This window comes from Lissotriton vulgaris, chromosome 8 (assembly GCF_964263255.1).
Source record: "Lissotriton vulgaris chromosome 8, aLisVul1.2, whole genome shotgun sequence".
NCBI classification, from domain to species: domain Eukaryota; kingdom Metazoa; phylum Chordata; class Amphibia; order Caudata; family Salamandridae; genus Lissotriton; species Lissotriton vulgaris.
Genome location: NC_141696.1, coordinates 153,437,441 through 153,461,313, shown reverse-complemented (window position 1 = coordinate 153,461,313; position 23,873 = coordinate 153,437,441). Strand labels below are relative to the sequence as shown.

General features: G+C 43.6%; 26 non-coding genes across 26 annotated transcripts; all 26 read left to right on the top strand.

Moving 5' to 3' along the window:
- Window positions 1-1,450: 1,450 nt before the first annotated feature.
- On the top strand, window positions 1,451-1,533 carry TRNAL-AAG (transfer RNA leucine (anticodon AAG)). The gene has a single exon. It is a non-coding gene; the product is annotated as a tRNA-Leu (tRNA).
- A 2,013-nt stretch (window positions 1,534-3,546) lies between these two features.
- On the top strand, window positions 3,547-3,629 carry TRNAL-AAG (transfer RNA leucine (anticodon AAG)). Its single transcript has one exon. It is a non-coding gene; the product is annotated as a tRNA-Leu (tRNA).
- Window positions 3,630-4,652: 1,023 nt separating this feature from the next.
- Window positions 4,653-4,735, top strand: TRNAL-UAG (transfer RNA leucine (anticodon UAG)). The gene has a single exon. It is a non-coding gene; the product is annotated as a tRNA-Leu (tRNA).
- Window positions 4,736-5,367: 632 nt separating this feature from the next.
- TRNAL-CAG (transfer RNA leucine (anticodon CAG)) lies at window positions 5,368-5,450 on the top strand. Its single transcript has one exon. It is a non-coding gene; the product is annotated as a tRNA-Leu (tRNA).
- Window positions 5,451-5,641: 191 nt separating this feature from the next.
- On the top strand, window positions 5,642-5,724 carry TRNAL-AAG (transfer RNA leucine (anticodon AAG)). The gene has a single exon. It is a non-coding gene; the product is annotated as a tRNA-Leu (tRNA).
- Window positions 5,725-6,748: 1,024 nt separating this feature from the next.
- On the top strand, window positions 6,749-6,831 carry TRNAL-UAG (transfer RNA leucine (anticodon UAG)). Its single transcript has one exon. It is a non-coding gene; the product is annotated as a tRNA-Leu (tRNA).
- A 632-nt stretch (window positions 6,832-7,463) lies between these two features.
- Window positions 7,464-7,546, top strand: TRNAL-CAG (transfer RNA leucine (anticodon CAG)). The gene has a single exon. It is a non-coding gene; the product is annotated as a tRNA-Leu (tRNA).
- Window positions 7,547-7,737: 191 nt separating this feature from the next.
- Window positions 7,738-7,820, top strand: TRNAL-AAG (transfer RNA leucine (anticodon AAG)). The gene has a single exon. It is a non-coding gene; the product is annotated as a tRNA-Leu (tRNA).
- Window positions 7,821-9,559: 1,739 nt separating this feature from the next.
- On the top strand, window positions 9,560-9,642 carry TRNAL-CAG (transfer RNA leucine (anticodon CAG)). The gene has a single exon. It is a non-coding gene; the product is annotated as a tRNA-Leu (tRNA).
- A 191-nt stretch (window positions 9,643-9,833) lies between these two features.
- On the top strand, window positions 9,834-9,916 carry TRNAL-AAG (transfer RNA leucine (anticodon AAG)). The gene has a single exon. It is a non-coding gene; the product is annotated as a tRNA-Leu (tRNA).
- Window positions 9,917-10,940: 1,024 nt separating this feature from the next.
- TRNAL-UAG (transfer RNA leucine (anticodon UAG)) lies at window positions 10,941-11,023 on the top strand. The gene has a single exon. It is a non-coding gene; the product is annotated as a tRNA-Leu (tRNA).
- A 632-nt stretch (window positions 11,024-11,655) lies between these two features.
- Window positions 11,656-11,738, top strand: TRNAL-CAG (transfer RNA leucine (anticodon CAG)). Its single transcript has one exon. It is a non-coding gene; the product is annotated as a tRNA-Leu (tRNA).
- Window positions 11,739-11,929: 191 nt separating this feature from the next.
- TRNAL-AAG (transfer RNA leucine (anticodon AAG)) lies at window positions 11,930-12,012 on the top strand. The gene has a single exon. It is a non-coding gene; the product is annotated as a tRNA-Leu (tRNA).
- A 1,023-nt stretch (window positions 12,013-13,035) lies between these two features.
- On the top strand, window positions 13,036-13,118 carry TRNAL-UAG (transfer RNA leucine (anticodon UAG)). Its single transcript has one exon. It is a non-coding gene; the product is annotated as a tRNA-Leu (tRNA).
- Window positions 13,119-14,023: 905 nt separating this feature from the next.
- On the top strand, window positions 14,024-14,106 carry TRNAL-AAG (transfer RNA leucine (anticodon AAG)). Its single transcript has one exon. It is a non-coding gene; the product is annotated as a tRNA-Leu (tRNA).
- Window positions 14,107-15,130: 1,024 nt separating this feature from the next.
- TRNAL-UAG (transfer RNA leucine (anticodon UAG)) lies at window positions 15,131-15,213 on the top strand. The gene has a single exon. It is a non-coding gene; the product is annotated as a tRNA-Leu (tRNA).
- A 906-nt stretch (window positions 15,214-16,119) lies between these two features.
- TRNAL-AAG (transfer RNA leucine (anticodon AAG)) lies at window positions 16,120-16,202 on the top strand. The gene has a single exon. It is a non-coding gene; the product is annotated as a tRNA-Leu (tRNA).
- Window positions 16,203-17,225: 1,023 nt separating this feature from the next.
- TRNAL-UAG (transfer RNA leucine (anticodon UAG)) lies at window positions 17,226-17,308 on the top strand. The gene has a single exon. It is a non-coding gene; the product is annotated as a tRNA-Leu (tRNA).
- Window positions 17,309-17,940: 632 nt separating this feature from the next.
- Window positions 17,941-18,023, top strand: TRNAL-CAG (transfer RNA leucine (anticodon CAG)). Its single transcript has one exon. It is a non-coding gene; the product is annotated as a tRNA-Leu (tRNA).
- Window positions 18,024-19,321: 1,298 nt separating this feature from the next.
- TRNAL-UAG (transfer RNA leucine (anticodon UAG)) lies at window positions 19,322-19,404 on the top strand. Its single transcript has one exon. It is a non-coding gene; the product is annotated as a tRNA-Leu (tRNA).
- Window positions 19,405-20,036: 632 nt separating this feature from the next.
- On the top strand, window positions 20,037-20,119 carry TRNAL-CAG (transfer RNA leucine (anticodon CAG)). The gene has a single exon. It is a non-coding gene; the product is annotated as a tRNA-Leu (tRNA).
- Window positions 20,120-20,309: 190 nt separating this feature from the next.
- Window positions 20,310-20,392, top strand: TRNAL-AAG (transfer RNA leucine (anticodon AAG)). The gene has a single exon. It is a non-coding gene; the product is annotated as a tRNA-Leu (tRNA).
- Window positions 20,393-21,415: 1,023 nt separating this feature from the next.
- TRNAL-UAG (transfer RNA leucine (anticodon UAG)) lies at window positions 21,416-21,498 on the top strand. Its single transcript has one exon. It is a non-coding gene; the product is annotated as a tRNA-Leu (tRNA).
- Window positions 21,499-22,130: 632 nt separating this feature from the next.
- On the top strand, window positions 22,131-22,213 carry TRNAL-CAG (transfer RNA leucine (anticodon CAG)). Its single transcript has one exon. It is a non-coding gene; the product is annotated as a tRNA-Leu (tRNA).
- A 191-nt stretch (window positions 22,214-22,404) lies between these two features.
- TRNAL-AAG (transfer RNA leucine (anticodon AAG)) lies at window positions 22,405-22,487 on the top strand. The gene has a single exon. It is a non-coding gene; the product is annotated as a tRNA-Leu (tRNA).
- A 1,023-nt stretch (window positions 22,488-23,510) lies between these two features.
- TRNAL-UAG (transfer RNA leucine (anticodon UAG)) lies at window positions 23,511-23,593 on the top strand. Its single transcript has one exon. It is a non-coding gene; the product is annotated as a tRNA-Leu (tRNA).
- The last annotated feature ends 280 nt before the right edge of the window (window positions 23,594-23,873 follow it).

The following is a 23,873-nucleotide window of genomic DNA, read 5'->3' as shown; positions in this document are numbered from 1 at the left end:
TCCCAGGCCAGGGGATAGAGAGCAAAAGACTGCATGTGCTCAGACGTTCCCTGCTAGGGACAGTTGATCTGGAACAAGGTCGGCTCTCTTGTATCCAGCAAGGATCTAGAATTCCTACATGAATCTGCAAGGCACAATGACAGCATACATTTGCATAATATGCCCCATCTTCTGCCTTCCTACTTCCTGTGCAGTAGTTGTTTGTGTAGAGAGAGAGGTCGCAGGCAAGGTAATTTTGTGAGTAGGATACAGGACCCTAAATAGCTGGTGAGAGGTATGAGGTATTTTAAAAGCATAAAAATTGTACACCTGTGAAATGAAATGCTTTCACATGTGATCTTCTGTGTTTATTGTCCTGTGCATAAAGTTGCACCTTGTGTTTGAAGGTTTAAATTATTTCAGGCTTGCATGGAGGCAGAAATTTCTGAGTGACTTTTATACATTTCTTAAGACTCTGCACTGTCAGGATGGCCGAGTGGTCTAAAGTGCTGTGTTTAGGCCGCAGTCTCCTCTGGAGGCGTGGGTTCGAATCCCACTTCTGACATGACTTTTGGAGATGTAATCTCCTTTTTCAGGTTAACATCTGATGGAAGTTGCATCTGTTGGTCTTCACCTGGGATGTGATTCCGTCCTCATCTAGTCAAGAGAGCTGGGGTTTCTCATATATTTCGGTTGTATAAAGTCTTGCTGACAAAGTGCAGTCCTTACTATATGAGCATAGGACCCATGTAAGAGCTTATCTGGAAGAGTCATGCTCTTGTATGCCCTGGCCAGACAGGCCATGCAAATATGTAAGAATGCCTAGCATCTGGTAGACAGTTGGACTCCAGCACACTTACGGCAATTTCCTCAGGGCTGTGATCAGGGGCTGCTTAGATTTGCGTATTCCACCCTATGTTGTGACATTGAAATTCCTTGTTGAATTTGCTTTAGCTAGCCAAGAGGTGGCTGTTGACTCAATTTCAAAGCAGCTTTGGGCCTTTCAAGTGGCTGGTTAATAGCACTTTCTCTTTGTACGCCTTAAAGGTCTAAAGAGTTCTTCATAGGTACTGCTCTCTATGGATTGTTCAAAGATCTGTTGGAAGTACTTATAATAGGATAAATAAATTGAGGGCATGCCTTTTCGGTACCCCACTTGCATGGCTGTCTGGCCTGTGGAAGGTACCACAAATGCAAGTCAGTATGGCCGGGTGGTCTAAGGCGCTGCGTTCAGGTCGCAGTCTCTTCTGGAGGCGTGGGTTCAAATCCCACTTCTGACAATTGTGTGTTTACTCTACTTTTTTCTTGAGAGAGAAAAAATCAGATCATTTCCCTCACAATGGCTTATATGGTTGTCTGCTTGGAAAAGTGCAGTGAGTTTTTTTCTTGCTCTAGCCACTCATGACCTAAGATGTGTGCTTTTTTTGGTTCACAATATCTTTTCCTCTCTGTAGATGATCAAGCAAATGTGGTCAGGATGGCCGAGTGGTCTAAGGCGCTGCGTTAAGGCCGCAGTCTCTCCTGGAGGCGTGGGTTCAAATCCCACTTCTGACAAAACTTTAAGTCCATTTTGTCTCTGAGTTCTTTTAGAATCTCAGCTAAAAATTGGCAGTGCATATAATATCTGAATAAGTAACAAACTTCAGTTTCAACTGCAAATTAATTTGCCCAATTCTGTCTTCAAGCTCGCATAATATTCTTCTAGCACTCGTGGTGTTTTATGTGTTTTTTGGGGGGTGCTTAAAAAGTCCCTTTTATTAATGAAATGGGTTACATTCAGTCTTGTGATATTTTTGGTTTCCAATAAGTAGATTGTTAATTTTATGTAACCTCATTTTCTAATGCTCCATTCAAGAGATGTTTCCACTATGAAATGCAGAGCAAGGGGAAAGAGCACAAGTGATAGAGCGAGTGAGTGAGAAGGGGTGTTGAGGAAGGAGAGAATGAAACAAAGACAGAGTGAGTGAACGGCAGGTAGGCCTAGAAGAGGAGACTAGAAATGAAGGCGACATACTTTTCCATGCTTTTGACCTCCCACCCATCCCAAACCGACCACAAACGTACCATCCATGCCACGTTGGTATGCAGTAATTCACGCCTCAGCCAGTGAGGGTAAGTCCCAGGCCAGGGGATAGAGAGCAAAAGACTGCATGTGCTCAGACGTTCCCTGCTAGGGACAGTTGATCTGAAACAAGGTCGGCTCTCTTGTATCCAGCAAGGATCTAGAATTCCTACATGAATCTGCAAGGCACAATGACAGCATACATTTGCATAATATGCCCCATCTTCTGCCTTCCTACTTCCTGTGCAGTAGTTGTTTGTGTAGAGAGAGAGGTCGCAGGCAAGGTAATTTTGTGAGTAGGATACAGGACCCTAAATAGCTGGTGAGAGGTATGAGGTATTTTAAAAGCATAAAAATTGTACACCTGTGAAATGAAATGCTTTCACATGTGATCTTCTGTGTTTATTGTCCTGTGCATAAAGTTGCACCTTGTGTTTGAAGGTTTAAATTATTTCAGGCTTGCATGGAGGCAGAAATTTCTGAGTGACTTTTATACATTTCTTAAGACTCTGCACTGTCAGGATGGCCGAGTGGTCTAAAGTGCTGTGTTTAGGCCGCAGTCTCCTCTGGAGGCGTGGGTTCGAATCCCACTTCTGACATGACTTTTGGAGATGTAATCTCCTTTTTCAGGTTAACATCTGATGGAAGTTGCATCTGTTGGTCTTCACCTGGGATGTGATTCCGTCCTCATCTAGTCAAGAGAGCTGGGGTTTCTCATATATTTCGGTTGTATAAAGTCTTGCTGACAAAGTGCAGTCCTTACTATATGAGCATAGGACCCATGTAAGAGCTTATCTGGAAGAGTCATGCTCTTGTATGCCCTGGCCAGACAGGCCATGCAAATATGGAAGAATGCCTAGCATCTGGTAGACAGTTGGACTCCAGCACACTTACGGCAATTTCCTCAGGGCTGTGATCAGGGGCTGCTTAGATTTGCGTATTCCACCCTATGTTGTGACATTGAAATTCCTTGTTGAATTTGCTTTAGCTAGCCAAGAGGTGGCTGTTGACTCAATTTCAAAGCAGCTTTGGGCCTTTCAAGTGGCTGGTTAATAGCACTTTCTCTTTGTACGCCTTAAAGGTCTAAAGAGTTCTTCATAGGTACTGCTCTCTATGGATTGTTCAAAGATCTGTTGGAAGTACTTATAATAGGATAAATAAATTGAGGGCATGCCTTTTCGGTACCCCACTTGCATGGCTGTCTGGCCTGTGGAAGGTACCACAAATGCAAGTCAGTATGGCCGGGTGGTCTAAGGCGCTGCGTTCAGGTCGCAGTCTCTTCTGGAGGCGTGGGTTCAAATCCCACTTCTGACAATTGTGTGTTTACTCTACTTTTTTCTTGAGAGAGAAAAAATCAGATCATTTCCCTCACAATGGCTTATATGGTTGTCTGCTTGGAAAAGTGCAGTGAGTTTTTTTCTTGCTCTAGCCACTCATGACCTAAGATGTGTGCTTTTTTTGGTTCACAATATCTTTTCCTCTCTGTAGATGATCAAGCAAATGTGGTCAGGATGGCCGAGTGGTCTAAGGCGCTGCGTTAAGGCCGCAGTCTCTCCTGGAGGCGTGGGTTCAAATCCCACTTCTGACAAAACTTTAAGTCCATTTTGTCTCTGAGTTCTTTTAGAATCTCAGCTAAAAATTGGCAGTGCATATAATATCTGAATAAGTAACAAACTTCAGTTTCAACTGCAAATTAATTTGCCCAATTCTGTCTTCAAGCTCGCATAATATTCTTCTAGCACTCGTGGTGTTTTATGTGTTTTTTGGGGGGTGCTTAAAAAGTCCCTTTTATTAATGAAATGGGTTACATTCAGTCTTGTGATATTTTTGGTTTCCAATAAGTAGATTGTTAATTTTATGTAACCTCATTTTCTAATGCTCCATTCAAGAGATGTTTCCACTATGAAATGCAGAGCAAGGGGAAAGAGCACAAGTGATAGAGCGAGTGAGTGAGAAGGGGTGTTGAGGAAGGAGAGAATGAAACAAAGACAGAGTGAGTGAACGGCAGGTAGGCCTAGAAGAGGAGACTAGAAGTGAAGGCGACATACTTTTCCCTGCTTTCGACCTCCCACCCATCCCAAACCGACCACAAACGTACCATCTATGCAACGTTGGTATGCAGAAATTCACGCCTCAGCCAGTGAGGGTAAGTCCCAGGCCAGGGGCTAGAGAGCAAAAGACTGCATGTGCTCAGACGTTCCCTGCTAGGGACAGTTGATCTGAAACAAGGTCTGCTCTCTTGTATCCAGCAAGGATCTAGAAATCCTGCATGAATCTGCAAGGCACAATGACAGCATACATTTGCATAATATGCCCCACCTTCTGCCTTCCTACTTCCTGTGCAGTAGTTGTTTGTGTAGAGAGAGAGGTCGCAGGCAAGGTAATTTTGTGAGTAGGATACAGGACCCTAAATAGCTGGTGAGAGGTATGAGGTATTTTAAAAGCATAAAAATTGTACACCTGTGAAATGAAATGCTTTCACATGTGATCTTCTGTGTTTATTGTCCTGTGCATAAAGTTGCACCTTGTGTTTGAAGGTTTAAATTATTTCAGGCTTGCATGAGGCAGAAATTTCTGAGTGACTTTTATACATTTCTTAAGACTCTGCACTGTCAGGATGGCCGAGTGGTCTAAGGCGCTGTGTTTAGGCCGCAGTCTCCTCTGGAGGCGTGGGTTCGAATCCCACTTCTGACATGACTTTTGGAGATGTAATCTCCTTTTTCAGGTTAACATCTGATGGAAGTTGCATCTGTTGGTCTTCACCTGGGATGTGATTCCGTCCTCATCTAGTCAAGAGAGCTGGGGTTTCTCATATATTTCGGTTGTATAAAGTCTTGCTGACAAAGTGCAGTCCTTACTATATGAGCATAGGACCCATGTAAGAGCTCATCTGGAAGAGTCATGCTCTTGTATGCCCTGGCCAGACAGGCCATGCAAATATGGAAGAATGCCTAGCATCTGGTAGACAGTTGGACTCCAGCACACTTACGGCAATTTCCTCAGGGCTGTGATCAGGGGCTGCTTAGATTTGCGTATTCCACCCTATGTTGTGACATTGAAATTCCTTGTTGAATTTGCTTTAGCTAGCCAAGAGGTGGCTGTTGACTCAATTTCAAAGCAGCTTTGGGCCTTTCAAGTGGCTGGTTAATAGCACTTTCTCTTTGTACGCCTTAAAGGTCTAAAGAGTTCTTCATAGGTACTGCTCTCTATGGATTGTTCAAAGATCTGTTGGAAGTACTTATAATAGGATAAATAAATTGAGGGCATGCCTTTTCGGTACCCCACTTGCATGGCTGTCTGGCCTGTGGAAGGTTCCACAAATGCAAGTCAGTATGGCCGAGTGGTCTAAGGCGCTGCGTTCAGGTCGCAGTCTCTTCTGGAGGCGTGGGTTCAAATCCCACTTCTGACAATTGTGTGTTTACTCTACTTTTTTCTTGGGAGAGAAAAAATCAGATCATTTCCCTCACATGGGCTTATATGGTTGTCTACTTGGAAAAGTGCAGTGAGTTTTTTTCTTGCTCTAGCCACTCATGACCTAAGTTGTGTGCTTTTTTTGGTTCACAATATCTTTCCCTCTCTGTAGATGATCAAGCAAATGTGGTCAGGATGGCCGAGTGGTCTAAGGCGCTGCGTTAAGGCCGCAGTCTCTCCTGGAGGCGTGGGTTCGAATCCCACTTCTGACAAAACTTTAAGTCCATTTTGTCTCTGAGTTCTTTTAGAATCTCAGCTAAAAATTGGCAGTGCATATAATATCTGAATAAGTAACAAACTTCAGTTTCAACTGCAAATTAATTTGCCCAATTCTGTCTTCAAGCTCGTATAATATTCTTCTAGCACTCGTGGTGTTTTATGTTTTTTTTGGGGGGTGCTTAAAAAGTCCCTTTTATTAATGAAATGGGTTACATTCAGTCTTGTGATATTTTTGGTTTCCAATAAGTAGATTGTTAATTTTATGTAACCTCATTTTCTAATGCTCCATTCAAGAGATGTTTCCACTATGAAATGCAGAGCAAGGGGAAAGAGCAGAAGTGATAGAGCGAGTGAGTGAGAAGGGGTGTTGAGGAAGGAGAGAATGAAACAAAGACAGAGTGAGTGAACGGCAGGTAGGCCTAGAAGAGGAGACTAGAAGTGAAGGCGACATACTTTTCCCTGCTTTTGACCTCCCACCCATCCCAAACCGACCACAAACGTACCATCTATGCAACGTTGGTATGCAGAAATTCACGCCTCAGCCAGTGAGGGTAAGTCCCAGGCCAGGGGCTAGAGAGCAAAAGACTGCATGTGCTCAGACGTTCCCTGCTAGGGACAGTTGATCTGAAACAAGGTCTGCTCTCTTGTATCCAGCAAGGATCTAGAAATCCTGCATGAATCTGCAAGGCACAATGACAGCATACATTTGCATAATATGCCCCACCTTCTGCCTTCCTACTTCCTGTGCAGTAGTTGTTTGTGTAGAGAGAGAGGTCGCAGGCAAGGTAATTTTGTGAGTAGGATACAGGACCCTAAATAGCTGGTGAGAGGTATGAGGTATTCTAAAAGCATAAAAATTGTACACCTGTGAAATGAAATGCTTTCACATGTGATCTTCTGTGTTTATTGTCCTGTGCATAAAGTTGCACCTTGTGTTTGAAGGTTTAAATTATTTCAGGCTTGCATGGAGGCAGAAATTTCTGATTGACTTTTATACATTTCTTAAGACTCTGCACTGTCAGGATGGCCGAGTGGTCTAAGGCGCTGTGTTTAGGGCGCAGTCTCCTCTGGAGGCGTGGGTTCGAATCCCACTTCTGACATGACTTTTGGAGATGTAATCTCCTTTTTCAGGTTAACATCTGATGGAAGTTGCATCTGTTGGTCTTCACCTGGGATGTGATTCCGTCCTCATCTAGTCAAGAGAGCTGGGGTTTCTCATATATTTCGGTTGTATAAAGTCTTGCTGACAAAGTGCAGTCCTTACTATATGAGCATAGGACCCATGTAAGAGCTCATCTGGAAGAGTCATGCTCTTGTATGCCCTGGCCAGACAGGCCATGCAAATATGAAAGAATGCCTAGCATCTGGTAGACAGTTGGACTCCAGCACACTTACGGCAATTTCCTCAGGGCTGTGATCAGGGACTGCTTAGATTTGCGTATTCCACCCTATGTTGTGACATTGAAATTCCTTGTTGAATTTGCTTTAGCTAGCCAAGAGGTGGCTGTTGACTCAATTTCAAAGCAGCTTTGGGCCTTTCAAGTGGCTGGTTAATAGCACTTTCTCTTTGTACGCCTTAAAGGTCTAAAGAGTTCTTCATAGGTACTGCTCTCTATGGATTGTTCAAAGATCTGTTGGAAGTACTTATAATAGGATAAATAAATTGAGGGCATGCCTTTTCGGTACCCCTCTTGCATGGCTGTCTGGCCTGTGGAAGGTTCCACAAATGCAAGTCAGGATGGCCGAGTGGTCTAAGGCGCTGCGTTCAGGTCGCAGTCTCTTCTGGAGGCATGGGTTCAAATCCCACTTCTGACAATTGTGTGTTTACTCTACTTTTTTCTTGAGAGAGAAAAAATCTGATCATTTCCCTCACATGGGCTTATATGGTTGTCTACTTGGAAAAGTGCAGTGAGTTTTTTTCTTGCTCTAGCCACTCATGACCTAAGATGTGTGCTTTTTTTGGTTCACAATATCTTTCCCTCTCTGTAGATGATCAAGCAAATGTGGTCAGGATGGCCGAGTGGTCTAAGGCGCTGCGTTAAGGCCGCAGTCTCTCCTGGAGGCGTGGGTTCGAATCCCACTTCTGACAAAACTTTAAGTCCATTTTGTCTCTGAGTTCTTTTAGAATCTCAGCTAAAAATTGGCAGTGCATATAATATCTGAATAAGTAACAAACTTCAGTTTCAACTGCAAATTGATTTGCCCAATTCTGTCTTCAAGCTCGTATAATATTCTTCTAGCACTCGTGGTGTTTTATGTGTTTTTTGGGGGGTGCTTAAAAAGTCCCTTTTATTAATGAAATGGGTTACATTCAGTCTTGTGATATTTTTGGTTTCCAATAAGTAGATTGTTAATTTTATGTAACCTCATTTTCTAATGCTCCATTCAAGAGATGTTTCCACTATGAAATGCAGAGCAAGGGGAAAGAGCACAAGTGATAGAGCGAGTGAGTGAGAAGGGGTGCTGAGGAAGGAGAGAATGAAACAAAGACAGAGTGAGTGAACGGCAGGTAGGCCTAGAAGAGGAGACTAGAAGTGAAGGCGACATACTTTTCCATGCTTTTGACCTCCCACCCATCCCAAACCGACCACAAACGTACCATCTATGCAACGTTGGTATGCAGTAATTCACGCCTCAGCCAGTGAGGGTAAGTCCCAGGCCAGGGGATAGAGAGCAAAAGACTGCATGTGCTCAGACGTTCCCTGCTAGGGACAGTTGATCTGAAACAAGGTCGGCTCTCTTGTATCCAGCAAGGATCTAGAATTCCTGCATGAATCTGCAAGGCACAATGACAGCATACATTTGCATAATATGCCCCACCTTCTGCCTTCCTACTTCCTGTGCAGTAGTTGTTTGTGTAGAGAGAGAGGTCGCAGGCAAGGTAATTTTGTGAGTAGGATACAGGACCCTAAATAGCTGGTGAGAGGTATGAGGTATTTTAAAAGCATAAAAATTGTACACCTGTGAAATGAAATGCTTTCACATGTGATCTTCTGTGTTTATTGTCCTGTGCATAAAGTTGCACCTTGTGTTTGAAGGTTTAAATTATTTCAGGCTTGCATGGAGGCAGAAATTTCTGAGTGACTTTTATACATTTCTTAAGACTCTGAACTGTCAGGATGGCCGAGTGGTCTAAAGTGCTGTGTTTAGGCTGCAGTCTCCTCTGGAGACGTGGGTTCGAATCCCACTTCTGACATGACTTTTGGAGATGTAATCTCCTTTTTCAGGTTAACATCTGATGGAAGTTGCATCTGTTGGTCTTCACCTGGGATGTGATTCCGTCCTCATCTAGTCAAGAGAGCTGGGGTTTCTCATATATTTCGGTTGTATAAAGTCTTGCTGACAAAGTGCAGTCCTTACTATATGAGCATAGGACCTATGTAAGAGCTCATCTGGAAGAGTCATGCTCTTGTATGCCCTGGCCAGACAGGCCATGCAAATATGGAAGAATGCCTAGCATCTGGTAGACAGTTGGACTCCAGCACACTTACGGCAATTTCCTCAGGGCTGTGATCAGGGGCTGCTTAGATTTGAGTATTCCACCCTATGTTGTGACATTGAAATTCCTTGTTGAATTTGCTTTAGCTAGCCAAGAGGTGGCTGTTGACTCAATTTCAAAGCAGCTTTGGGCCTTTCAAGTGGCTGGTTAATAGCACTTTCTCTTTGTACGCCTTAAAGGTCTAAAGAGTTCTTCATAGGTACTGCTCTCTATGGATTGTTCAAAGATCTGTTGGAAGTACTTATAATAGGATAAATAAATTGAGGGCATGCCTTTTCGGTACCCCACTTGCATGGCTGTCTGGCCTGTGGAAGGTTCCACAAATGCAAGTCAGGATGGCCGAGTGGTCTAAGGCGCTGCGTTCAGGTCGCAGTCTCTTCTGGAGGCGTGGGTTCAAATCCCACTTCTGACAATTGTGTGTTTACTCTTCTTTTTTCTTGGGAGAGAAAAAATCAGATCATTTCCCTCACATGGGCTTATATGGTTGTCTACTTGGAAAAGTGCAGTGAGTTTTTTTCTTGCTCTAGCCACTCATGACCTAAGTTGTGTGCTTTTTTTGGTTCACAATATCTTTCCCTCTCTGTAGATGATCAAGCAAATGTGGTCAGGATGGCCGAGTGGTCTAAGGCGCTGCGTTAAGGCCGCAGTCTCTCCTGGAGGCGTGGGTTCGAATCCCACTTCTGACAAAACTTTAAGTCCATTTTGTCTCTGAGTTCTTTTAGAATCTCAGCTAAAAATTGGCAGTGCATATAATATCTGAATAAGTAACAAACTTCAGTTTCAACTGCAAATTAATTTGCCCAATTCTGTCTTCAAGCTCGTATAATATTCTTCTAGCACTCGTGGTGTTTTATGTGTTTTTTGGGGGGTGCTTAAAAAGTCCCTTTTATTAATGAAATGGGTTACATTCAGTCTTGTGATATTTTTGGTTTCCAATAAGTAGATTGTTAATTTTATGTAACCTCATTTTCTAATGCTCCATTCAAGAGATGTTTCCACTATGAAATGCAGAGCAAGGGGAAAGAGCACAAGTGATAGAGCGAGTGAGTGAGAAGGGGTGTTGAGGAAGGAGAGAATGAAACAAAGACAGAGTGAGTGAACGGCAGGTTGGCCTAGAAGAGGAGACTAGAAGTGAAGGCGACATACTTTTCCCTGCTTTTGACCTCCCACCCATCCCAAACCGACCACAAACGTACCATCTATGCAACGTTGGTATGCAGAAATTCACGCCTCAGCCAGTGAGGGTAAGTCCCAGGCCAGGGGCTAGAGAGCAAAAGACTGCATGTGCTCAGACGTTCCCTGCTAAGGACAGTTGATCTGAAACAAGGTCTGCTCTCTTGTATCCAGCAACGATCTAGAAATCCTGCATGAATCTGCAAGGCACAATGACAGCATACATTTGCATAATATGCCCCACCTTCTGCCTTCCTACTTCCTGTGCAGTAGTTGTTTGTGTAGAGAGAGAGGTCGCAGGCAAGGTAATTTTGTGAGTAGGATACAGGACCCTAAATAGCTGGTGAGAGGTATGAGGTATTCTAAAAGCATAAAAATTGTACACCTGTGAAATGAAATGCTTTCACATGTGATCTTCTGTGTTTATTGTCCTGTGCATAAAGTTGCACCTTGTGTTTGAAGGTTTAAATTATTCCAGGCTTGCATGGAGGCAGAAATTTCTGAGTGACTTTTATAAATTTCTTAAGACTCTGCACTGTCAGGATGGCCGAGTGGTCTAAGGCGCTGTGTTTAGGCCGCAGTCTCCTCTGGAAGCGTGGGTTCGAATCCCACTTCTGACATGACTTTTGGAGATGTAATCTCCTTTTTCAGGTTAACATCTGATGGAAGTTGCATCTGTTGGTCTTCACCTGGGATGTGATTCCGTCCTCATCTAGTCAAGAGAGCTGGGGTTTCTCATATATTTTGGTTGTATAAAGTCTTGCTGACAAAGTGCAGTCCTTACTATATGAGCATAGGACCCATGTAAGAGCTCATCTGGAAGAGTCATGCTCTTGTATGCCCTGGCCAGACAGGCCATGCAAATATGGAAGAATGCCTAGCATCTGGTAGACAGTTGGACTCCAGCACACTTACGGCAATTTCCTCAGGGCTGTGATCAGGGGCTGCTTAGATTTGCGTATTCCACCCTATGTTGTGACATTGAAATTCCTTGTTGAATTTGCTTCAGCTAGCCAAGAGGTGGCTGTTGACTCAATTTCAAAGCAGCTTTGGGCCTTTCAAGTGGCTGGTTAATAGCACTTTCTCTTTGTACGCCTTAAAGGTCTAAAGAGTTCTTCATAGGTACTGCTCTCTATGGATTGTTCAAAGATCTGTTGGAAGTACTTATAATAGGATAAATAAATTGAGGGCATGCCTTTTCGGTACCCCACTTGCATGGCTGTCTGGCCTGTGGAAGGTTCCACAAATGCAAGTCAGGATGGCTGAGTGGTCTAAGGCGCTGCGTTCAGGTCGCAGTCTCTTCTGGAGGCGTGGGTTCAAATCCCACTTCTGACAATTGTGTGTTTACTCTACTTTTTTCTTGGGAGAGAAAAAATCAGATCATTTCCCTCACATGGGCTTATATGGTTGTCTACTTGGAAAAGTGCAGTGAGTTTTTTTCTTGCTCTAGCCACTTATGACCTAAGTTGTGTGCTTTTTTTGGTTCACAATATCTTTCCCTCTCTGTAGATGATCAAGCAAATGTGGTCAGGATGGCCGAGTGGTCTAAGGCGCTGCGTTAAGGCCGCAGTCTCTCCTGGAGGCGTGGGTTCGAATCCCACTTCTGACAAAACTTTAAGTCCATTTTGTCTCTGAGTTCTTTTAGAATCTCAGCTAAAAATTGGCAGTGCATATAATATCTGAATAAGTAACAAACTTCAGTTTCAACTGCAAATTGATTTGCCCAATTCTGTCTTCAAGCTCGTATAATATTCTTCTAGCACTCGTGGTGTTTTATGTTTTTTTGGGGGGTGCTTAAAAAGTCCCTTTTATTAATGAAATGGGTTACATTCAGTCTTGTGATATTTTTGGTTTCCAATAAGTAGATTGTTAATTTTATGTAACCTCATTTTCTAATGCTCCATTCAAGAGATGTTTCCACTATGAAATGCAGAGCAAGGGGAAAGAGCACAAGTGATAGAGCGAGTGAGTGAGAAGGGGTGTTGAGGAAGGAGAGAATGAAACAAAGACAGAGTGAGTGAACGGCAGGTAGGCCTAGAAGAGGAGACTAGAAGTGAAGGCGACATACTTTTCCCTGCTTTTGACCTCCCACCCATCCCAAACTGACCACAAACGTACCATCTATGCAACGATGGTATGCAGAAATTCACGCCTCAGCCAGTGAGGGTAAGTCACAGGCCAGGGGCTAGAGAGCAAAAGACTGCATGTGCTCAGACGTTCCCTGCTAGGGACAGTTGATCTGAAACAAGGTCTGCTCTCTTGTATCCAGCAACGATCTAGAAATCCTGCATGAATCTGCAAGGCACAATGACAGCATACATTTGCATAATATGCCCCACCTTCTGCCTTCCTACTTCCTGTGCAGTAGTTGTTTGTGTAGAGAGAGAGGTCGCAGGCAAGGTAATTTTGTGAGTAGGATACAGGACCCTAAATAGCTGGTGAGAGGTATGAGGTATTCTAAAAGCATAAAAATTGTACACCTGTGAAATGAAATGCTTTCACATGTGATCTTCTGTGTTTATTGTCCTGTGCATAAAGTTGCACCTTGTGTTTGAAGGTTTAAATTATTTCAGGCTTGCATGGAGGCAGAAATTTCTGAGTGACTTTTATACATTTCTTAAGACTCTGCACTGTCAGGATGGCCGAGTGGTCTAAGGTGCTGTGTTTAGGCCGCAGTCTCCTCTGGAGGCGTGGGTTCGAATCCCACTTCTGACATGACTTTTGGAGATGTAATCTCCTTTTTCAGTTTAACATCTGATGGAAGTTGCATCTGTTGGTCTTCACCTAGGATGTGATTCCGTCCTCATCTAGTCAAGAGAGCTGGGGTTTCTCATATATTTCGGTTGTATAAAGTCTTGCTGACAAAGTGCAGTCCTTACTATATGAGCATAGGACCCATGTAAGAGCTCATCTGGAAGAGTCATGCTCTTGTATGCCCTGGCCAGACAGGCCATGCAAATATGGAAGAATGCCTAGCATCTGGTAGACAGTTGGACTCCAGCACACTTACGGCAATTTCCTCAGGGCTGTGATCAGGGGCTGCTTAGATTTGCGTATTGCACCCTATGTTGTGACATTGAAATTCCTTGTTGAATTTGCTTTAGCTAGCCAAGAGGTGGCTGTTGACTCAATTTCAAAGCAGCTTTGGGCCTTTCAAGTGGCTGGTTAATAGCACTTTCTCTTTGTACGCCTTAAAGGTCTAAAGAGTTCTTCATAGGTACTGCTCTCTATGGATTGTTCAAATATCTGTTGGAAGTACTTATAATAGGATAAATAAATTGAGGGCATGCCTTTTCGGTACCCCACTTGCATGGCTGTCTGGCCTGTGGAAGGTTCCGAAAATGCAAGTCAGGATGGCCGAGTGGTCTAAGGCGCTGCGTTCAGGTCGCAGTCTCTTCTGGAGGCTTGGGTTCAAATCCCACTTCTGACAATTGTGTGTTTACTCTACTTTTTTCTTGAGAGAGAAAAAATCTGATCATTTCCCTCACATGGGCTTATATGGTTGTCTACTTGGAAAAGTGCAGTGAGTTTTTTTCTTGCTCTAGCCACTCATGACCTAAGATGTGTGCTTTTTTGGTTCACAATATCTTTCCCTCTCTGTAGATGATCAAGCAAATGTGGTCAGGATGGCCGAGTGGTCTAAGGCGCTGCGTTAAGGCCGCAGTCTCTCCTGGAGGCGTGGGTTCGAATCCCACTTCTGACAAAACTTTAAGTCCATTTTGTCTCTGAGTTCTTTTAGAATCTCAGCTAAAAATTGGCAGTGCATATAATATCTGAATAAGTAACAAACTTCAGTTTCAACTGCAAATTAATTTGCCCAATTCTGTCTTCAAGCTCGTATAATATACTTCTAGCACTCGTGGTGTTTTATGTGTTTTTTGGGGGGTGCTTAAAAAGTCCCTTTTTTTAATGAAATGGGTTACATTCAGTCTTGTGATATTTTTGGTTTCCAATAAGTAGATTGTTAATTTTATGTAACCTCATTTTCTAATGCTCCATTCAAGAGATGTTTCCACTATGAAATGCAGAGCAAGGGGAAAGAGCACAAGTGATAGAGCGAGTGAGTGAGAAGGGGTGTTGAGGAAGGAGAGAATGAAACAAAGACAGAGTGAGTGAACGGCAGGTAGGCCTAGAAGAGGAGACTAGAAGTGAAGGCGACATACTTTTCCCTGCTTTTGACCTACCACCCATCCCAAACTGACCACAAACGTACCATCTATGCAACGATGGTATGCAGAAATTCACGCCTCAGCCAGTGAGGGTAAGTCACAGGCCAGGGGCTAGAGAGCAAAAGACTGCATGTGCTCAGACGTTCCCTGCTAGGGACAGTTGATCTGAAACAAGGTCTGCTCTCTTGTATCCAGCAAGGATCTAGAAATCCTGCATGAATCTGCAAGGCACAATGACAGCATACATTTGCATAATATGCCCCACCTTCTGCCTTCCTACTTCCTGTGCAGTAGTTGTTTGTGTAGAGAGAGAGGTCGCAGGCAAGGTAATTTTGTGAGTAGGATACAGGACCCTAAATAGCTGGTGAGAGGTATGAGGTATTCTAAAAGCATAAAAATTGTACACCTGTGAAATGAAATGCTTTCACATGTGATCTTCTGTGTTTATTGTCCTGTGCATAAAGTTGCACCTTGTGTTTGAAGGTTTAAATTATTTCAGGCTTGCATGGAGGCAGAAATTTCTGAGTGACTTTTATACATTTCTTAAGACTCTGCACTGTCAGGATGGCCGAGTGGTCTAAGGTGCTGTGTTTAGGCCGCAGTCTCCTCTGGAGGCGTGGGTTCGAATCCCACTTCTGACATGACTTTTGGAGATGTAATCTCCTTTTTCAGTTTAACATCTGATGGAAGTTGCATCTGTTGGTCTTCACCTAGGATGTGATTCCGTCCTCATCTAGTCAAGAGAGCTGGGGTTTCTCATATATTTCGGTTGTATAAAGTCTTGCTGACAAAGTGCAGTCCTTACTATATGAGCATAGGACCCATGTAAGAGCTCATCTGGAAGAGTCATGCTCTTGTATGCCCTGGCCAGACAGGCCATGCAAATATGGAAGAATGCCTAGCATCTGGTAGACAGTTGGACTCCAGCACACTTACGGCAATTTCCTCAGGGCTGTGATCAGGGGCTGCTTAGATTTGCGTATTGCACCCTATGTTGTGACATTGAAATTCCTTGTTGAATTTGCTTTAGCTAGCCAAGAGGTGGCTGTTGACTCAATTTCAAAGCAGCTTTGGGCCTTTCAAGTGGCTGGTTAATAGCACTTTCTCTTTGTACGCCTTAAAGGTCTAAAGAGTTCTTCATAGGTACTGCTCTCTATGGATTGTTCAAATATCTGTTGGAAGTACTTATAATAGGATAAATAAATTGAGGGCATGCCTTTTCGGTACCCCACTTGCATGGCTGTCTGGCCTGTGGAAGGTTCCGAAAATGCAAGTCAGGATGGCCGAGTGGTCTAAGGCGCTGCGTTCAGGTCGCAGTCTCTTCTGGAGGCTTGGGTTCAAATCCCACTTCTGACAATTGTGTGTTTACTCTACTTTTTTCTTGAGAGAGAAAAAATCTGATCATTTCCCTCACATGGGCTTATATGGTTGTCTACTTGGAAAAGTGCAGTGAGTTTTTTTCTTGCTCTAGCCACTCATGACCTAAGATGTGTGCTTTTTTTGGTTCACAATATCTTTCCCTCTCTGTAGATGATCAAGCAAATGTGGTCAGGATGGCCGAGTGGTCTAAGGTGCTGCGTTAAGGCCGCAGTCTCTCCTGGAGGCGTGGGTTCGAATCCCACTTCTGACAAAACTTTAAGTCCATTTTGTCTCTGAGTTCTTTTAGAATCTCAGCTAAAAATTGGCAGTGCATATAATATCTGAATAAGTAACAAACTTCAGTTTCAACTGCAAATTAATTTGCCCAATTCTGTCTTCAAGCTCGTATAATATTCTTCTAGCACTCGTGGTGTTTTATGTGTTTTTTGGGGGGTGCTTAAAAAGTCCCTTTTTTTAATGAAATGGGTTACATTCAGTCTTGTGATATTTTTGGTTTCCAATAAGTAGATTGTTAATTTTATGTAACCTCATTTTCTAATGCTCCATTCAAGAGATGTTTCCACTATGAAATGCAGAGCAAGGGGAAAGAGCACAAGTGATAGAGCGTGTGAGTGAGAAGGGGTGTTGAGGAAGGAGAGAATGAAACAAAGACAGAGTGAGTGAACGGCAGGTAGGCCTAGAAGAGGAGACTAGAAGTGAAGGCAACATACTTTTCCATGCTTTTGACCTCCCACCCATCCCAAACCGACCACAAACGTACCATCTATGCAACGTTGGTATGCAGAAATTCACGCCTCAGCCAGTGAGGGTAAGTCCCAGGCCAGGGGCTAGAGAGCAAAAGACTGCATGTGCTCAGACGTTCCCTGCTAGGGACAGTTGATCTGAAACAAGGTCTGCTCTCTTGTATCCAGCAAGGATCTAGAAATCCTGCATGAATCTGCAAGGCACAATGACAGCATACATTTGCATAATATGCCCCACCTTCTGCCTTCCTACTTCCTGTGCAGTAGTTGTTTGTGTAGAGAGAGAGGTCGCAGGCAAGGTAATTTTGTGAGTAGGATACAGGACCCTAAATAGCTGGTGAGAGGTATGAGGTATTTTAAAAGCATAAAAATTGTACACCTGTGAAATAAAATCTTTCACATGTGATCTTCTGTGTTTATTGTCCTGTGCATAAAGTTGCACCTTGTGTTTGAAGGTTTAAATTATTTCAGGCTTGCATGGAGGCAGAAATTTCTGAGTGACTTTCATACATTTCTTAAGACTCTGCACTGTCAGGATGGCCGAGTGGTCTAAGGTGCTGTGTTTAGGCCGCAGTCTCCTCTGGAGGCGTGGGTTCGAATCCCACTTCTGACATGACTTTTGGAGATGTAATCTCCTTTTTCAGGTTAACATCTGATGGAAGTTGCATCTGTTGGTCTTCACCTGGGATGTGATTCCGTCCTCATCTAGTCAAGAGAGCTGGGGTTTCTCATATATTTCGGTTGTATAAAGTCTTGCTGACAAAGTGCAGTCCTTACTATATGAGCATAGGACCCATGTAAGAGCTCATCTGGAAGAGTCATGCTCTTGTATGCCCTGGCCAGACAGGCCATGCAAATATGGAAGAATGCCTAGCATCTGGTAGACAGTTGGACTCCAGCACACTTACGGCAATTTCCTCAGGGCTGTGATCAGGGGCTGCTTAGATTTGCGTATTCCACCCTATGTTGTGACATTGAAATTCCTTGTTGAATTTGCTTTAGCTAGCCAAGAGGTGGCTGTTGACTCAATTTCAAAGCAACTTTGGGCCTTTCAAGTGGCTGGTTAATAGCACTTTCTCTTTGTACGCCTTAAAGGTCTAAAGAGTTCTTCATAGGTACTGCTCTCTATGGATTGTTCAAAGATCTGTTGGAAGTACTTATAATAGGATAAATAAATTGAGGGCATGCCTTTTCGGTACCCCACTTGCATGGCTGTCTGGCCTGTGGAAGGTTCCACAAATGCAAGTCAGGATGGCCGAGTGGTCTAAGGCGCTGCGTTCAGGTCGCAGTCTCTTCTGGAGGCGTGGGTTCAAATCCCACTTCTGACAATTGTGTGTTTACTCTACTTTTTTCTTGGGAGAGAAAAAATCAGATCATTTCCCTCACATGGGCTTATATGGTTGTCTACTTGGAAAAGTGCAGTGAGTTTTTTTCTTGCTCTAGCCACTCATGACCTAAGTTGTGTGCTTTTTTTGGTTCCCAATATCTTTCCCTCTCTGTAGATGATGAAGCAAATGTGGTCAGGATGGCCGAGTGGTCTAAGGAGCTGCGTTAAGGCCGCAGTCTCTCCTGGAGGCGTGGGTTCGAATCAGACTTCTGACAAAACTTTAAGTCCATTTTGTCTCTGAGTTCTTTTAGAATCTCAGCTAAAAATTAGCAGTGCATATAATATCTGAATAAGTAACAAACTTCAGTTTCAACTGCAAATTAATTTGCCCAATTCTGTCTTCAAGCTCGTATAATATTCTTCTAGCACTCGTGGTGTTTTCTGTGTTTTTTGGGGGGTGCTTAAAAAGTCCCTTTTATTAATGAAATGGGTTACATTCAGTCTTGTGATATTTTTGGTTTCCAATAAGTAGATTGTTAATTTTATGTAACCTCATTTTCTAATGCTCCATTCAAGAGATGTTTCCACTATGAAATGCAGAGCAAGGGGAAAGAGCACAAGTGATAGAGCGAGTGAGTGAGAAGGGGTGTTGAGGAAGGAGAGAATGAAACATAGACAGAGTGAGTGAACGGCAGGTAGGCCTAGAAGAGGAGACTAGAAGTGAAGGCGACATACTTTTCCATGCTGTTGACCTCCCACCCATCCCAAACCGACCACAAACGTACCATCTATGCAACGTTGGTATGCAGAAATTCACGCCTCAGCCAGTGAGGGTAAGTCCCAGGCCAGGGGCTAGAGAGCAAAAGACTGCATGTGCTCAGACGTTCCCTGCTAGGGACAGTTGATCTGAAACAAGGTCTGCTCTCTTGTATCCAGCAAGGATCTAGAAATCCTGCATGAATCTGCAAGGCACAATGACAGCATACATTTGCATAATATGCCCCACCTTCTGCCTTCCTACTTCCTGTGCAGTAGTTGTTTGTGTAGAGAGAGAGGTCGCAGGCAAGGTAATTTTGTGAGTAGGATACAGGACCCTAAATAGCTGGTGAGAGGTATGAGGTATTCTAAAAGCATAAAAATTGTACACCTGTGAAATGAAATGCTTTCACATGTGATCTTCTGTGTTTATTGTCCTGTGCATAAAGTTGCACCTTGTGTTTGAAGGTTTAAATTATTTCAGGCTTGCATGGAGGCAGAAATTTCTGAGTGACTTTTATACATTTCTTAAGACTCTGCACTGTCAGGATGGCCGAGTGGTCTAAGGCGCTGTGTTTAGGCTGCAGTCTCCTCTGGAGGCGTGGGTTCGAATCCCACTTCTGACATGACTTTTGGAGATGTAATCTCCTTTTTCAGGTTAACATCTGATGGAAGTTGCATCTGTTGGTCTTCACCTGGGATGTGATTCCGTCCTCATCTAGTCAAGAGAGCTGGGGTTTCTCATATATTTCGGTTGTATAAAGTCTTGCTGACAAAGTGCAGTCCTTACTATATGAGCATAGGACCCATGTAAGAGCTCATCTGGAAGAGTCATGCTCTTGTATGCCCTGGCCAGACAGGCCATGCAAATATGGAAGAATGCCTAGCATCTGGTAGACAGTTGGACTCCAGCACACTTACGGCAATTTCCTCAGGGCTGTGATCAGGGGCTGCTTAGATTTGCGTATTCCACCCTATGTTGTGACATTGAAATTCCTTGTTGAATTTGCTTTAGCTAGCCAAGAGGTGGCTGTTGACTCAATTTCAAAGCAGCTTTGGGCCTTTCAAGTGGCTGGTTAATAGCACTTTCTCTTTGTACGCCTTAAAGGTCTAAAGAGTTCTTCATAGGTACTGCTCTCTATGGATTGTTCAAAGATCTGTTGGAAGTACTTATAATAGGATAAATAAATTGAGGGCATGCCTTTTCGGTACCCCACTTGCATGGCTGTCTGACCTGTGGAAGGTTCCACAAATGCAAGTCAGGATGGCCGAGTGGTCTAAGGCGCTGCGTTCAGGTCGCAGTCTCTTCTGGAGACGTGGGTTCAAATCCCACTTCTGACAATTGTGTGTTTACTCTACTTTTTTCTTGAGAGAGAAAAAATCAGATCTTTCCCTCACATGGGCTTATATGGTTGTCTACTTGGAAAAGTGCAGTGAGTTTTTTTCTTGCTCTAGCCACTCATGACCTAAGATGTGTGCTTTTTTTGGTTCACAATATCTTTCCCTCTCTGTAGATTATCAAGCACATGTGGTCAGGATGGCCGAGTGGTCTAAGGCGCTGCGTTAAGGCCGCAGTCTCTCCTGGAGGCGTGGGTTCGAATCCCACTTCTGACAAAACTTTAAGTCCATTTTGTCTCTGAGTTCTTTTAGAATCTCAGCTAAAAATTGGCAGTGCATATAATATCTGAATAAGTAACAAACTTCAGTTTCAACTGCAAATTAATTTGCCCAATTCTGTCTTCAAGCTCGTATAATATTCTTCTAGCACTCGTGGTGTTTTATGTGTTTTTTGGGGGGTGCTTAAAAAGTCCCTTTTATTAATGAAATGGGTTACATTCAGTCTTGTGATATTTTTGGTTTCCAATAAGTAGATTGTTAATTTTATGTAACCTCATTTTCTAATGCTCCATTCAAGAGATGTTTCCACTATGAAATGCAGAGCAAGGGGAAAGAGCACAAGTGATAGAGCGAGTGAGTGAGAAGGGGTGTTGAGGAAGGAGAGAATGAAACAAAGACAGAGTGAGTGAACGGCAGGTAGGCCTAGAAGAGGAGACTAGAAGTGAAGGCGGCATACTTTTCCCTGCTTTTGACCTCCCACCCATCCCAAACCGACCACAAACGTACCATCTATGCAACGTTGGTATGCAGAAATTCACGCCTCAGCCAGTGAGGGTAAGTCCCAGGCCAGGGGCTAGAGAGCAAAAGACTGCATGTGCTCAGACGTTCCCTGCTAGGGACAGTTGATCTGAAACAAGGTCTGCTCTCTTGTATCCAGCAAGGATCTAGAAATCCTGCATGAATCTGCAAGGCACAATGACAGCATACATTTGCATAATATGCCCCACCTTCTGCCTTCCTACTTCCTGTGCAGTAGTTGTTTGTGTAGAGAGAGAGGTCACAGGCAAGGTAATTTTGTGAGTAGGATACAGGACCCTAAATAGCTGGTGAGAGGTATGTGGTATTTTAAAAGCATAAAAATTGTACACCTGTGAAATGAAATGCTTTCACATGTGATCTTCTGTGTTTATTGTCCTGTGCATAAAGTTGCACCTTGTGTTTGAAGGTTTAAATTATTTCAGGCTTGCATGAGGCAGAAATTTATGAGTGACTTTTATACATTTCTTAAGATTCTGCACTGTCGGGATGGCCGAGTGGTCTAAGGCGCTGTGTTTAGGCCGCAGTCTCCTCTGGAGGCGTGGGTTCGAATCCCACTTCTGACATGACTTTTGGAGATGTAATCTCCTTTTTCAGGTTAACATCTGATGGAAGTTGCATCTGTTGGTCTTCACCTGGGATGTGATTCCGTCCTCATCTAGTCAAGAGAGCTGGGGTTTCTCATATATTTCGGTTGTATAAAGTCTTGCTGACAAAGTGCAGTCCTTACTATATGAGCATAGGACCCATGTAGGAGCTCATCTGGAAGAGTCATGCTCTTGTATGCCCTGGCCAGACAGGCCATGCAAATATGGAAGAATGCCTAGCATCTGGTAGACAGTTGGACTACAGCACACTTACGGCAATTTCCTCAGGGCTGTGATCAGGGGCTGCTTAGATTTGCGTATCCCACCCTATGTTGTGACATTGAAATTCCTTGTTGAATTTGCTTTAGCTAGCCAAGAGGTGGCTGTTGACTCAATTTCAAAGCAGCTTTGGGCCTTTCAAGTGGCTGGTTAATAGCACTTTCTCTTTGTACGCCTTAAAGGTCTAAATAGTTCTTCATAGGTACTGCTCTCTATGGATTGGTCATAGATCTGTTGGAAGTACTTATAATAGGATAAATAAATTGAGGGCATGCCTTTTCGGTACCCCACTTGCATGGCTGTCTGGCCTGTGGAAGGTTCCACAAATGCAAGTCAGGATGGCCGAGTGGTCTAAGGCGCTGCGTTCAGGTCGCAGTCTCTTCTGGAGGCGTGGGTTCAAATCCCACTTCTGACAATTGTGTGTTTACTCTACTTTTTTCTTGAGAGAGAAAAAATCAGATCATTTCCCTCACAATGGCTTATATGGTTGTCTGCTTGGAAAAGTGCAGTGAGTTTTTTTCTTGCTCTAGCCACTCATGACCTAAGATGTGTGCTTTTTTTGGTTCACAATATCTTTTCCTCTCTGTAGATGATCAAGCTAATGTGGTCAGGATGGCCGAGTGGTCTAAGGCGCTGTGTTAAGGCCGCAGTCTCTCCTGGAGGCGTGGGTTCGAATCCCACTTCTGACAAAACTTTAAGTCCATTTTGTCTCTGAGTTCTTTTAGAATCTCAGCTAAAAATTGGCAGTGCATATAATATCTGAATAAGTAACAAACTTCAGTTTCAACTGCAAATTAATTTGCCCAATTCTGTCTTCAAGCTCGTATAATATTCTTCTAGCACTCGTGGTGTTTTATGTGTTTTTTGGGGGGTGCTTAAAAAGTCCCTTTTATTAATGAAATGGGTTACATGCAGTCTTGTGATATTTTTGGTTTCCAATAAGTAGATTGTTAATTTTATGTAACCTCATTTTCTAATGCTCCATTCAAGAGATGTTTCCACTATGAAATGCAGAGCAAGGGGAAAGAGCACAAGTGATAGAGCGAGTGAGTGAGAAGGGGTGTTGAGGAAGGAGAGAATGAAACAAAGACAGAGTGAGTGAACGGCAGGTAGGCCTAGAAGAGGAGACTAGAAGTGAAGGCGACATACTTTTCCCTGCTTTTGACCTCCCACCCATCCCAAACCGACCACAAACGTACCATCTATGCAACGTTGGTATGCAGAAATTCACGCCTCAGCCAGTGAGGGTAAGTCCCAGGCCAGGGGCTAAAGAGCAAAAGACTGCATGTGCTCAGACGTTCCCTGCTAGGGACAGTTGATCTGAAACAAGGTCTGCTCTCTTGTATCCAGCAAGGATCTAGAAATCCTGCATGAATCTGCAAGGCACAATGACAGCATACATTTGCATAATATGCCCCACCTTCTGCCTTCCTACTTCCTGTGCAGTAGTTGTTTGTGTAGAGAGAGAGGTCGCAGGCAAGGTAATTTTGTGAGTAGGATACAGGACCCTAAATAGCTGGTGAGAGGTATGAGGTATTTTAAAAGCATAAAAATTGTACACCTGTGAAATGAAATGCTTTCACATGTGATCCTCTGTGTTTATTGTCCTGTGCATAAAGTTGCACCTTGTGTTTGAAGGTTTAAATTATTTCAGGCTTGCATGAGGCAGAAATTTCTGAGTGACTTTTATACATTTCTTAAGACTCTGCACTGTCAGGATGGCCGAGTGGTCTAAGGCGCTGTGTTTAGGCCGCAGTCTCCTCTGGAGGCGTGGGTTCGAATCCCACTTCTGACATGACTTTTGGAGATGTAATCTCCTTTTTCAGGTTAACATCTGATGGAAGTTGCATCTGTTGGTCTTCACCTGGGATGTGATTCCGTCCTCATCTAGTCAAGAGAGCTGGGGTTTCTCATATATTTCGGTTGTATAAAGTCTTGCTGACAAAGTGCAGTCCTTACTATATGAGCATAGGACCCATGTAAGAGCTCATCTGGAAGAGTCATGCTCTTGTATGCCCTGGCCAGACAGGCCATGCAAATATGGAAGAATGCCTAGCATCTGGTAGACAGTTGGA